A 13,915-nucleotide genomic window follows, 5' to 3' on the forward strand; every position below is an offset into this window, starting at 1 on the left:
TTAATCTACAATTAAAAAACAGATATATGAGCTTAAAGTTATATAATAAAAAAAAATTATACACTTGCTAAATCTCACAAATATTAAAAGCTAGATTAACATATCAAAGTGAAAGGATAAGGCCATACGATTGTTGCTCCAATAGCGTCTTCAATTGTAATAAACAATCCATATGGTCTAACCAAATGTTTCCTTCTTTATGATGAACAACATCCTCAACCTACAAAAACGTGATTGAAGAATAAGATTATAAGATTTTATTAAGTTCCACAATAATCTTGTAAGATAAATGATTAAGCTTGACCTTATCAACTCTATATTCCCCACGTTTGGATCAAAAGGAAATGAATCATAATGAATCAGGTTGATGGTGATCCTAAAAAATCTAGACAGGCTGAGCAACAAACATGTAGAATCCAAATTATCTCAGTGATTTGATGATGATACTACACTTAGTGAAATACTTAGTTCTACCTTGTTTGTAGTTTCAGCGATCAACTTGTATTTGAATTTGTTCAATGATCGTTGAACATCTTTGTGGAAATGTATTAGAATTTGAGTTTCCTTCAAGACAAACTCACAATCAAACAAGATTCAGAGAAAGGGTTGGGTTTCAGTGAGAAGGAGAGTTAAGATGAGAAGCATAAAAAGGGATCTCCATCCTTACATGCACATTAGGATGGGATGGACCGAGATACACTAGATCAATCCCCATATCAAGCAGGATTGATAGGTGGGTTTGAGATTAAAGGTGATCATGGTCGAGTTCCCTTCTTACGTTTCTTATCTTAAATCTTCTTCTCACCATGATCCTTTGCATCTATACTTCTAATAAATAAGTAACTTGGGTGCCATGTGTCCGTTTCTGGTGAGATGGTTATATTGATTTCTTGCCTAAACATGTATGTAGACAATATTTACATTAGTGGTTCAAAAAGGCCTATTTGGTTGACATCTGTCCCTCTAAAAATGTATATTTTTTTATCGTGGTTTAGCTGATTTCCCTACTAAATGGGATTTAGTGTTGATTGACACAGAGCCACTGATTCCTAAAAAGGTAAAGACACCAAAGGTGACCATTGATAACTATAATGTTTTTCCATTTCAGTTAAGTCATTTTCTTCACGTCTAAATCTTTTTTCTATTGAAATTCGCAGCAAATTTTTTGGTTCAACTTACGTTGGAAGATGCTTACGGCTCCAATAGTCGTATGGGCTGTTTTTCTATCTCTTCAAATCATTAAGGCATGCAGTTTTTACATTCTTTATCATCTTCGTTCTACAATTAGCGTTTATTTTTTACTTTCAAGAGTCAAACAGATTTGTTTTAATTTCAAAATCGATAAAGATTGTCATGTTTATATCTTTGTGCAGAATGGGTTAGTAGCATGCAGTATAATCTTAAGGTAAACTATCGCTGAAAGTCTTCAGCTATTGCTTACAGCTTATCATTGACAGCCTTCAGCTAATTTGACAGCTTATTGCTGACAGCCTTCAGCTAATCTGACAGCCTTCGGCTTGTGTTTTCAGCTTATCGTGACAGCTTTCAGCTATAACTGAAGAGGCAGCTTTCAGCTATAACTGAAGAGGCAGCTTTCAGCTTATCGCTGACATCTTATCACTAACAGTCTTCAGCTAATCTAACAGGTTATTGCTGACAGCCTTCAGCTAATCTGACAGCTTATTGCTGACAGCCTTCAGCTTGTGTTTTCAGCTTATCGTGACAGCTTTCAGCTATCACTAAAGAGGCGGTTTTCAGCTTTCAGCTTATCGCGGACAGCTTATCGTGACAGCTTTCAACTATCACTTGCTGATTTTGTCAAGGAGTTCTGCAAGACGAGTTTTGTTGGTTAACATGCCGGCTATAAAAGATTTTTTTTGCCAAAAATATTTCTATATTATTCAAAATAATACATTCGTATTCAAACTGAAAGGAAAAGCTTTTTCCATTTGGCTTGGTCTTTCTATGACAAATATTCATGGTAATCGTCAATCGATATTCTCGCTTACATATATATATATATATATAATTTATACCCCGCCGCATTGCGCGGGTATACAACTAATGTGTGTGTATATATATATACTAGTGGTGTACCCGCACGATGCAGCGCGGATGAATCACAATTTTGAAATATTAGTTTAGTCTTGAATCATGAGTTTGTGTGGTTATTTTACAAGTCATTTAATATATAAAGTTGAAGGTTAATATGATATACAACAAGATCGAATGGACGTAAGAGGTGGTAAGTGTTTAGTTACCCGGTAAGATCCGGTAATTGTTCAGTAAACGGTCCCTAAAGCTTATGATACTATGTTTTCAACACTACCTAGAGCTTTTAAAAACTGTAAAAGAGAAATGTATTCAACAAACCAATATTTACCATCGCTCCACTCAAAGTTTCCAATTTATAATCATAATCATTTCTTCCATTCCAAAACAAAGGAAGACCTTGACCGACTTTTGTTAATCAAAYCYAGTCCMTTCCATATTTAGATTCAGACAGTAGCACTTCTTTCTCTATTGTAGCACGAAACCAGTAACATTTATGGTGTAAGATAGTCATCAAATTCTCCGACAATTTCTTGATAATTTCTTAAGAATTTCTTGCTTTTTCTACAAATTAAAGTGGATCGGACTACCAGTTTGACAACAACAATTTTTAGTAATATAAACTAATTTTAGTTGATTTAATCGATTCTCATGAACACCTATGTCAATTTGCTAAGTTGAAAAGGCTCCTTCGGTCTCAAAGCCAACGTGTACCCCTCTTTCTGTACCGACAAAGAATCAAGCTGGAAGTTGGAAGTAACTTATTTCACATCTAAAAACCTAATATGAACTCCCTTTTTTCAAAAACACATAATTACTAATCGAGTTAACAAGGGTTCATGAAATGGAAATAGAACATGAAAACGAAAGCAACTTCTCATAAACATGTGAGATAATTAAATCTAAAACACCTAGGGACCGTTTACCAAACACTTATCCAGGTAAGTGCTTACCAATTCATGATACCTCACCGTAGGAATATAGGACCAAAACTCTTACCTGGTAAGAGCGAGACAAGGACCACGAATCTTACCCGGTAAGTGAGGGCGACGACTCTTACCACGGTAAGCGTTTACCAGATAAATTGTTGCATAGAATGCCGTTTTGGTAGACTAAAATTTTATCGATACGTAAATAATAGTGTTAAATTTTACCGGTAAGCACTTACCGGGTAAGTGTTTGGTAAATGGCCCCTTACTTTCATCTTGTTCTTCTTAGCTTGTAGCTTTTTCGCCTTCTTTTCTTTATATTCCTGCTCTCCTAATTCACGAGCAATCGAAAAAAAGAATCAGAATCCAATATCAAAAACACACGAATACTCAATTAGAAATAACGAAAATTCACGTCGTTTTAATAAATCGATTACTTCGAAGCTCGAATTTGTGCTTCTTCTTTCTAAGGGAAAAGTTGTTCTTCTTCTCCCTTATCAGAAGTTCTGCAGAAAGTATTGATTTTCTAAACCCATATACTCGGAACTCATTACAAAATTTGAAATTCTTAACTGAAAAGTTAAGTAGTAAGGACAAAACCCAACAACTTATTAAGAAGGGTTTTCATTTCATCCCTTCTTTCTTTTTTTCTTTCTTTCATATCAACAAGAAGCAACAGCAGCAGCCGCCTGCAAATCTGCAGGTCGGGTTTTCATTTCATCCCTTCTTTCTTTCTTCATATCAAGAAGAAGAAGAAGAAGAAGAAGCAGCAGACATAAAACTGACAGAATAGCGAAATGAGAAAGATCAAATAATAATGTGCAAAAATCTAGGCCATATGCACATATGATCAGACATATTAAGTGTGAATGCAAACATTGCATAGATGTTAGATAGCAAACATCATATGAAAAAGAATGTGCTTGCTTCAATTTCTTGATATGGAGATATGAGAAACTGGAAGAAAGAAGAAAAAGCAAAACCAGAGTTCAATCACATCTTATCTGGTTCAGATAAGATCCTCTCGATTTCTTTTACAAAGCGTTCTTTTTCATCTCTCATCTCTTCATGCTGCTTTTGAAGCTCTTCAATCTGCTTGGTCTGTTCCGAATCCTTCTTAAATGTAGCTTTTTCAATAGAGTATAACTCTTTTCTGATCAATGTCATATGTTTTAAATTCTAATCGCATTATTTTGATACGAACTTGAAAAAGAGAGAGTTAAAACATACACTTATAAAGAGCAGCAACATACTTTGTATCAAAACCAACAATCAAAGTCAACATGGGAACAAAAATGCCACCACCACTACCAACACAACCAACTGTTCCACATGCAGAACCCAAGAACTCTATCAATGTAGCCAACACAATTCTCCAATTGAACTCAAGTTTCTATAATCAAACATATCGAAGATCAAAATCCATGAAGTGGAACCATATGTAGGGGCTGCTGTATGAAGTGGAACCATATGTAGTTCATTCATTCATGCTAAGGTTCATCAAATAAAATGAAATGGATGAAGTCAACTGGCCGAATGTACCTGAGAAAGAATTGAAGTCAAAACAGTTGACATTTTCAGATAAATAAGGACAAAAACCAACCTAGGGCGAATTCTTAACAAGGTAAAGTGCTACATGGATAATATACTATCGGTTGGTACTTGTGAAGTTAACTTAGGGGCTGCTATATTGTCCATATGGTATACTAACAGCAGATTCTAAAAATTGCACTTGACTGTATACTAACAGCAGATTCTGTTAACCATGATGTCGTGTTATCCATATGAGTTTCTTCTGTTTTTTCATATATACTATAGACAAATATGTTATCTTAACGACTACATATTAAAAATCAAAAGAAATTTATAAATAAGATATTGAAAAAGGCATAATGACCTTTTGATCTTTAACAAAATGAGATTGCAAAGAGCATTGGTATTATGTCCACCACAATAGTACCTATTATCATTTAAATGGTTCATGGTGGCCCATAAAACAAATCAATGGAATAAYWTGKCATCATGTGCGTACAACAACRGTAATACACATTAAATCACTAATCTTGAAGGATACTAAGCCATGCACAGATTAGCAACTACTGATGTGGTTGCAAAAGCTGTTGGTAACTATGCTTTCCAAGTACCGGTGCAGGTGRAATCAGTTACTCATCATGAACAAAAGGTAACATGTTTTGGTTTTCTATAAAGCTGCTGGTAACTATGTTGTTTATACTACATAGTTTCAACAACAGGCAACACTTGTTGTTGACAGATAACACATTTAACACACACACACACACACAACACTCTGCTGTCCCAAACAAGAATTTACATTAAACTTGATTTTGCAACCTGTCCCAAACAAGAATGGATGAACAGTTTAGCTACAAAAACAATACAAGAACCTGAGTTACTTAAGAGAGTTTAGTTGTGAAATACTTGTTGTCTAAACAGGCAACCAGTAGAAAATAAAACAGTAGGAACTTTCTGTTTGATCCATTCTACTCTTCCATCTAATAAGGCTTATGGTGGTGACTGCCTAAATTGAACCGCATGTTTTGGTTTTTGATATGGAACTTGCAAATGAAAAAAACCATTTGTATAACAACCAAACAGCCCTTTACAACTTGTTTGCATGATTTACATTAACTTGATTTTGCAACTTATACCAAACAAGAATGTAGTCCCAAAATATAGTAGATGATCATTGTGGTATATGTCAAGAAACAAATATAGCATCAAATTCTAAACATACATCCATTAAAAATGCAGAGTCTTACTCGGTAAGTGAGGGTGACGACTCTTACCTGAGTAAGTGCTTACAGGGTAAATTGTTGCATACGGATCCTTTTTCTTTTCGGCTTAGGTTAATTATGCAAGAGGAATTAATTTTTTTTGTTTGGATTTGGAAAGAGCTTTCATCTCAAATTTTGGCTCTCAGATTGACAAATTTTTTGTTCAGTAACAGCTAAATTAGGAACAACCATGTGTGATTTGATTAGATGGACAATTGGATATCATTAGCAATTGAAGTTGCAGGTTGGAATTGTGTTCAGAACATGTCACTATAGTTAATTGTTTCTCTAATATTCTCACTTTCCATCATCTGTTGCCATTTTGCAAGATTTTTTAAAATTATTATATGACCATAAGCAATAGCCATTTTGCAGTCATATACTTGTGAAATTTACTTCAGGTTTTAGGAAGAATATTCTTTGCAACCTACACCAAATGGTATCATAGTTTTTATATTATAGTGGTGGTCTTAGACAGCAGATTCATGTTTTCATCATCATAGTTTTTATATTATTGTGCATCAAAAGGCATATATAGACTTATCTAATACATATGACAACAGATTCATGTTTTCCATGTGAACAGGTTATATGACATTCTCAAGCCACCATGCCAACATCATATTTAGTTACACCAGATTGCAAATGAAAAAGTTATTCTGAAACAGACCTCTGGTTGAAACAATGAAACCAAAAATTACAGCAGCAGCATGAACATGTAACATGGAACTGTTTTTGGGTTTGTTAATATGGACTTACAACAAAATTTCAGGGACTTAAATATGGACTTACAATAGAATTTCTTAGACATCCAAAAACAAAATATGTAATATGGCCAAATCAAAGACCAATAGTCCATGGACTAAAGTTAGACTATCATCCTACTACTACTACACAGGTTCAAATGCCAATTTAAACCTCTTCAAAACAGAACCAAGGGGCTRTTTAAACCAGTGTTAAAACAGAATGCAKTCTCATTGCAAWYCACAGATGTGTGTCCCAAACATGTRGCCAGATGTGTGTGCAGTCCCAAAGTGTGTGTCCCAAACAGAATGCAATCTTAGTTATCATGTGGCCAGATGGCTTTGCCTTTGGCTTTAGTAGCTGACAAGAGGCAAAGCCATTCATTCGGGAGTTCAAGAAGAGAAAAGAAACAGAGTGAGTTTGAGTAAGCAGAGGATATTGGTAATCAGTCCAATTTCAAACTGCAAGATCTTAAGCAAGCAATAGTATTGCCACATGCCCTTGTGTGTGTGTTCTATTTTGTGTTCCACTTAAAACAAAAACAGGTTGCCTTGTGTTCCATGTGATGATGCATGCTGAGAGCAGTAGCAGCCGCCTGCTGCAATGCATAGACATTGGACCATATGGAGACATAGGTAAAAGTGGACTTAATAAACAGATGTAAAAAATGTAAAATGACAAACATAATCCCAAAGCAGAAGAACATCCAAACGAGATGTTTGTGAAAGAATGTYTAATAAACATACGTAAAATAAATGCAAAAGTCCAAACATAAGCAGGTTTCATATTGTTGAATTAATAAACATAATTTCTGGTTACGCACTGTTTGATTATGCAAGACCATTATGCACAAAGCAAGTTTGGCATTATGCAAGAAGAACCAAAGATTGAGAAAGCAAAATTATCAGCAGGAAAGGAATATCCAAATATCACCATTTTGGCTCTCAATCATGTGAAATAAAACAGTAGGAACAAAGAAGGATGTGGTTGGGTAGAAAATCAACAAATTTAAAGAACAAATAAACTTGATTACCAAAATAAAGACCTCCATATATATACATTATTAAAATCTGATTCATTCCCATGGCCAAAAACAACAATATTCATTATTATTTACCTCATGACAGACTTTTGGAAACAACAGGAAGAGAAGAGAATCATAAATCGAACGACATCACCACCAAAAACTTGATTATTTACTTTTGGAAACAGAGAATGCAAACAATAGGAAGAGAAGAGAATTCATAAATCAAAATTATCAACAAGAAGAACCAAGTGAATACCTCAGAAAAATTCGAAGTTGTGGAGTAACCATAACCTCCAAAGTCTGGTTATATGCAGCGATGAAAACTTCTTGGGAACCGCCCATTTGTGCAAGGTTTGCAACCATTGAATAAATCATATGCTGACCTTACTATTTTGGTTTTGACGCAGAAAATATCATGAAGAAGAAGCTGGAAAAAAAGAAAACAGAGAAAGATTTTTGAACATACCCAAAATGGTTTGGCGGGCAAGGGAGTGTCGCAGGAGAAATCATGAAGAAGACATTGTAAAAGAAGAAATCAGAGAAAACCCTTTTTGACCTTACCCCAAAAAAGAAGTCCTAACATTTGCTGCACAAAGTCAATGCATCAAGAACTTGTACCACATGCTTGATAAATTGTAATTAAGATGTTTTTGAATTTCTTGCATAAAATGGTTGTAACTTATGCTTTAGGAGTTGTAATTAAGATATTGACCTAAATGGTTATATATGTAGTATAGATATATGTGTGTGTGAATGAATGAAGGCAGTTATTTGTGACGGTTAACGGCTCAAAGGTTACTATTTATAGACAAAAAATTGGGTCGTCATTTCTGGATGCAAATATTGCCTATATTTTCTCCACAATATCTTCTTGAAACTCTGAAAAACCATCAATCATCGACCCTTTAAAATTTTCATTTCTTATCTTCATGAGAATCTCATATCTTGTTGATATGAATTCGGAATCTCCCTTTCTTGTCCCATTCTCCAAGTTTTAAAGATCCCATTACGAAGTTCAATTCCCTAATGATGTTTTCCATACATTTTTCTTCTAATTTCTCTATCATATGCAAATTAGGGTTTTAAAAATGTATGTTATATGATTTTATGTGCGGAGACTCATAAACTGGTTTCTATTCTAAATATGGTGATGGTATTTAGCACATATAAAAGTTATAAGTTAGCACAAGGCCCGATCCGAGCTTTTGTTAGAAATTGGCATAAAGAACTAATCAAGGTTTCATGGGAAAAACCTGAGATTGGATGGACAAAACTGAACTTCGACGGATCATGCAAATGCAAGACAGGTAAAGCAAGCATAGGAGGAGTTGTAAGAGATCACAATGCCGAATTCTTGTTAGGATATGCTGAAGCCATTGGGAGAACTAATAGCACCGTTGCTGAATTTGTAGCGCTTCAACGAGGCCTTGAGTTGGTTCTTGAAAATGGTTACAAAGATCTATGGCTCGAAGGAGATTGCAAGACTTTGGTAGAGATAGTAGCACAAAGAAGGCATGTTAAATGCGATGAAGTACAAAAACGCGTTAGTTGTATTAATTTAATTCTACCCGAGTTTAGAAATTGTTTCGTGACGCATGTTTATAGAGAAGGCAATAGACTCGCTGATAAACTGGCACAAATCGGACATCAACTGAAAAGGCCTCAAATTTGGCATGTTACTCCGAGAGAAGTCTTGAGAGTTTTGAATGAAGATGCAAGTGGGAAGGTTTTTTATCGTCGGATATGAGTAATTATACAAATTTAACCTACCATGAAGGGAAACAAACACGATCTACGACCAATAATACATCACAAAAGCGAATTTGTCGTGAGAAAATGTTTTTTAGAAGTGTATGATCATGTCGTTGTTCTTTTTTATTTCATGAGTTTATTCGTTCATTTGTAGGTATATACTAAATGCAAGTTATTTCATATATGTATGCCAAAACCATAGAAGAAGCGATCCTGTACGTTGCTTTTACATTATAATTGTTATCAAAACTTTAGTTTCCAATGATTATAATGAATAAGAGTTGTATATAATTCAGACGTTGTTTTAAACAATTTAGATTCAATTATCAAAATTCGGTAGATGATAAATAATGTTCACTATAACAAAATCGGGTTTATAGGACACTCCCAATTTTTAAGTGTCCTAATAGACCTCTTTATAAGGTGTTATAATAAGTTTTTATGACGTTTTTTTGACGTCGTAGTAAGGTTTTTATGACATTTTTAATATAAAGCGTCTCATTACCAACTTTATAGGACACTATTTGAAAAAGTGTCATATAAAAACAAGTGTCCTATAAAAAATGAGTTTATAGGACACTTTCTAAAAAATGTCATATAAAGTTGCTAATGCGACATTTTGTATTAAAAATTAACTAACAAACTTGTTAAGACGCCCAAAAGCGTCATATAAACTTATTATAGCATCTTTAAATAGGACTCTTTATATTTTGGTATTATAAATTAAGTCTTATAAAGCGGTCTATTGGGATGCTTAGAGATTTGGGGTGTCCTATAAACTTAATTTTGTTGTAGTACTTTAGAACGTCACTTTCTTGATACTTCTGGGATTATAAATTATATATATATATACTAGTAGTATACCTGTGCGATGCAGCGTGGGTGAGTCACAATTCTGAAACATTAGTTTATCCTTGAATTATAAGTTTGTGTGGTTATTTTGCAAGTCAACTAATATATAAAGTTTGAAGGTTAATACGGTGTACTAACAAGATCGAATGGAAAAATAATTGCATACGTATTGGGTTTCTAAACCCATATACTCAGAATTCATAATAGAAACTTGAATTTAAATTTAGTTGAAGTCTGAGAAAACCTCCAAAAGCTGAGACCATGAAACATTTTTGGGAAGATGTTTTACCAAGTCTAAATCTAAAAAGGGGAGGAAATAGAGATGGAAGGAATAAAGCAAAACTAAAACTTTCGGTTTGGGTGATATTGATGGTGTTGTATTAAAAATTTGTACATCATGCTTTATGAGTTGTAATTAAGAGATTTTTGAAATTCTTGCATAAAATGGTTGTACCTTGTGCTTAAATACTTGTACTTAAAACTTTGGTTTAAATGCTTATTAATGTAGTATAGATATATACATATATATTTTCTTTAAATGAAAACTCATTAATTTGTGATTATTGTTATAGAAGAGCCTTTATTACCCAGTTGCAAAGGATTTTCTATACAATTTTGGAACCATGTAAGAAAGTGTGCGACTTTTTTGCGTGGTTGTAAATCATGTAAAAAATGAGAAAACCCGTGTAAAAAAAGCTCAATTTTACACTATTCTTAAACAAAACCGTGCAAAAATTAAAGATAAGAGCTTTTTATACGCACTACAACAAAAAAGAGTTTATAGGACCCTCATTAGTGTCCTAATAAGGTGGTTAATAGGACTTTTAAGTTTATAGGATAAAAAGTATGTGTGTCTCATCTAAAAGTGTTATATTAGGTTAATGGGATAAATTTGAGCGTCATAAGAAACTCTAGGATTATGATACAAATTCCATAGTCCTATAAAATGGTTTAAGTAACACTAAAAAGTGTCCTAATAAACTATAATATAGACCACTTTATGTTGTAACAAAATGTTTACATTTAAGAACAAATATGGACATCCCAAAAATTGGTTTTATAGGACGAAATTCAATGTCGCTAAAACAATTTTATAGTACCAAGATATGTGTCTTAATAAGTTATATAATTATGAAACAAATTTTAGAGTCCTATAAAATAAACTAAGTAATACTAAAAAAATATCCTAATAGGATATAATAATTAACACTAAAAACATCCTAAATGACTGTAACGCGAAACGCATCATCCAATAAAACCTTATGTAATATTACATTTAAAAGCATATATGAAAGTTTTACAAATTGATTCGATAGAACAAAATTCAAGGTTGTATAAGTACTTATATGAGTACCAACTACCAAGTTATGTATCTACCACAAAGTTGTATCATGACAAAATTAAGTACCGAACAAGAATTACACAAATACAAAAAATCTTATTGTGCCCTACAAGCGAGAGATATCAATCTTCATCATGCACAATCTACAATTAAAAAACAGATATATGAGTTTCAAGTTATATAATAAAAAAATTCTACACTTGCTAAATCTCACAAGTGTTAAAAGATTAACATACCAAAGTGAAAGGACAAGGTCATGCAATTGTTGCTCCAATAGCGTTTCCAATCATAATGAACAATCCATATGGTCTAGCCAAAGGTTCCCTCCTTTATGATGAACAACATCCCCAACATACAAAAACACGATTGAAGAATAAGATTATAAGATTTTATTAAGATCTATAATAATCTTGTAAGATAAATGATTAAACTTGACCTCATCAACTCCATATTCCCCAAGTTGGATCAAAGGGATATGAATCATATTGAATAAGAACGTCCAGTAATTAACTACAGAAGTATTTAGCTAGCTAAGTAACTACTTTACCCTAGGAATGGAACGGAAAGGAGGAGTTTGCATGCATACCTTAAAGGCACCAAGACGTTGTCTTCGGTATTACCCACATATCCTATAGTTTACCGAATCCCCCATTGTGCTACTGTTTGTTTAACATAAAACACACACTCAACAACCAACCAACCAACCATATTTACACTAGCAAAGCAAAGCAAAGGAATTATAGTTACCTGTGACACAATAAGCAACACTACCCATCTACGTCATCATGTGCCAATTCGTATTCCAGAAGACAGGTTTCATAGTGTCTCCTTGGTGTATTTCCAACACTCTACCAATTAACAAGATTTATAAAATCAAAATCTATCATTTTTTTGATTAGATGCAATAGTCATGGAACAGGGGCTTACTGTCATTCTATTGGTAACTGTGTGGTTACGCATCTTTGAGAAAACCTACCCTTTCCAATTGATTCCATTGCCAACATGAAATTCTTCTCTTGAAACCACCTACAACAGGACAACAAAAGGGTAAATTTCCTTTTCCTATGTTGGAGAAGTGGAAATTCTAAAATGCATTCTAAAACACTACTTTATTTTAATAATTGGTTTTTAACAATCTTGTAAACTTCACCCTTCATCAACTAATTTAGAACTTCTATAAACTTAAGTAAATAAATGCATATGGAAAACTTAGTGTGTAAAAATAAACATATATATTATGGATTCAATCACCATTTGGTAACATACAATGCATTGATATTCGGCAGGAATACGGCTAGTCCTCCAAAGCCAATACAAATGAGTAAAGCAGATAACACCTTAAGTTATTGACAAATCATCATATGAACCAATTAATAATTCAAATTTTATACTTCAACTTCTAATCATGGAGGAATGAAACATCTTACTAAAAACCAACATTTATAATCATCTAATTCATTCCAACTAATATCACTCCAAGCGACAATTGATCTTAAACTTTACTAACATATGGTTTGCCAGAATCACTCTACAAAGAATCAAAACAGGATCATAATGAAGAATCAAAATAGACAGATATCAACTCAGAAAGTAGATGGTCACGATGTAGATATCAATCGAAAAAATAGATGGTCAATACCACTTGCTCCATAATTAGGAACAAAAGTAAAGATTACAAACTAGAAAGTATCATGAGCTTCAAACGTATGAGAAAGATCAACCTGCAAGAGCAACCAAGAACTTCGATTACAAAAATAAATGGGAGAGTAGCAGAGATACACAAAGGCTAACACAGGAAAATATGTGTAGTCAAAGTGTTTGGCATGAAAAATGTTGAAGGACCGAACACTTGGTGTTCATAAAAAACATAGAAATTTAACACAATATCTAAAAAATCAAACAAAAAAGTAATATAATCAATAAATTTAACACATTTAGCTGAGTGGAGAATTTGAGATCAAACCGAAGATTAGAACTACTTGTGGAGATGGAGAAATCAAACAAACGTAGAGTCAGAAGATGAAGAAACTGAGTGGAGAATTTGGGAGAGGTCTGGTTTGGCAGTGGTGGAGTGAGGAGCAAGATCAACCTGCAAGAGCAAACCAAAATCTATCATCACCCACGGATTTAAGGAACAAAAATTTTTGGTCCCATAAGGGTCTACAAGAATAGAAACAGTTTGTAGAAGGGGGGGGATGAATACAAACACAGTATTTTCAAATTTAAAATATATATTGATAGAGAAGATCAATACAGATTTTACAAGACTGTTTGCGGAAAGATAAGGTAATGAAAACCTATCTAAACAATCTTTGGTTACACACAGATCTTTAGCAAATACAAGAAAAAAGATTGCTAAAAGGAAGATCCTTTACATAAGCTAGAAGTTGCTTGAAGTAAGAATAAGGTTAGAGAGAGATGC

This window comes from Cynara cardunculus (genome assembly GCF_001531365.2).
Source record: "Cynara cardunculus var. scolymus isolate 2C chromosome LG 12, CcrdV1, whole genome shotgun sequence".
Taxonomy (NCBI): Eukaryota; Viridiplantae; Streptophyta; class Magnoliopsida; order Asterales; family Asteraceae; genus Cynara; species Cynara cardunculus.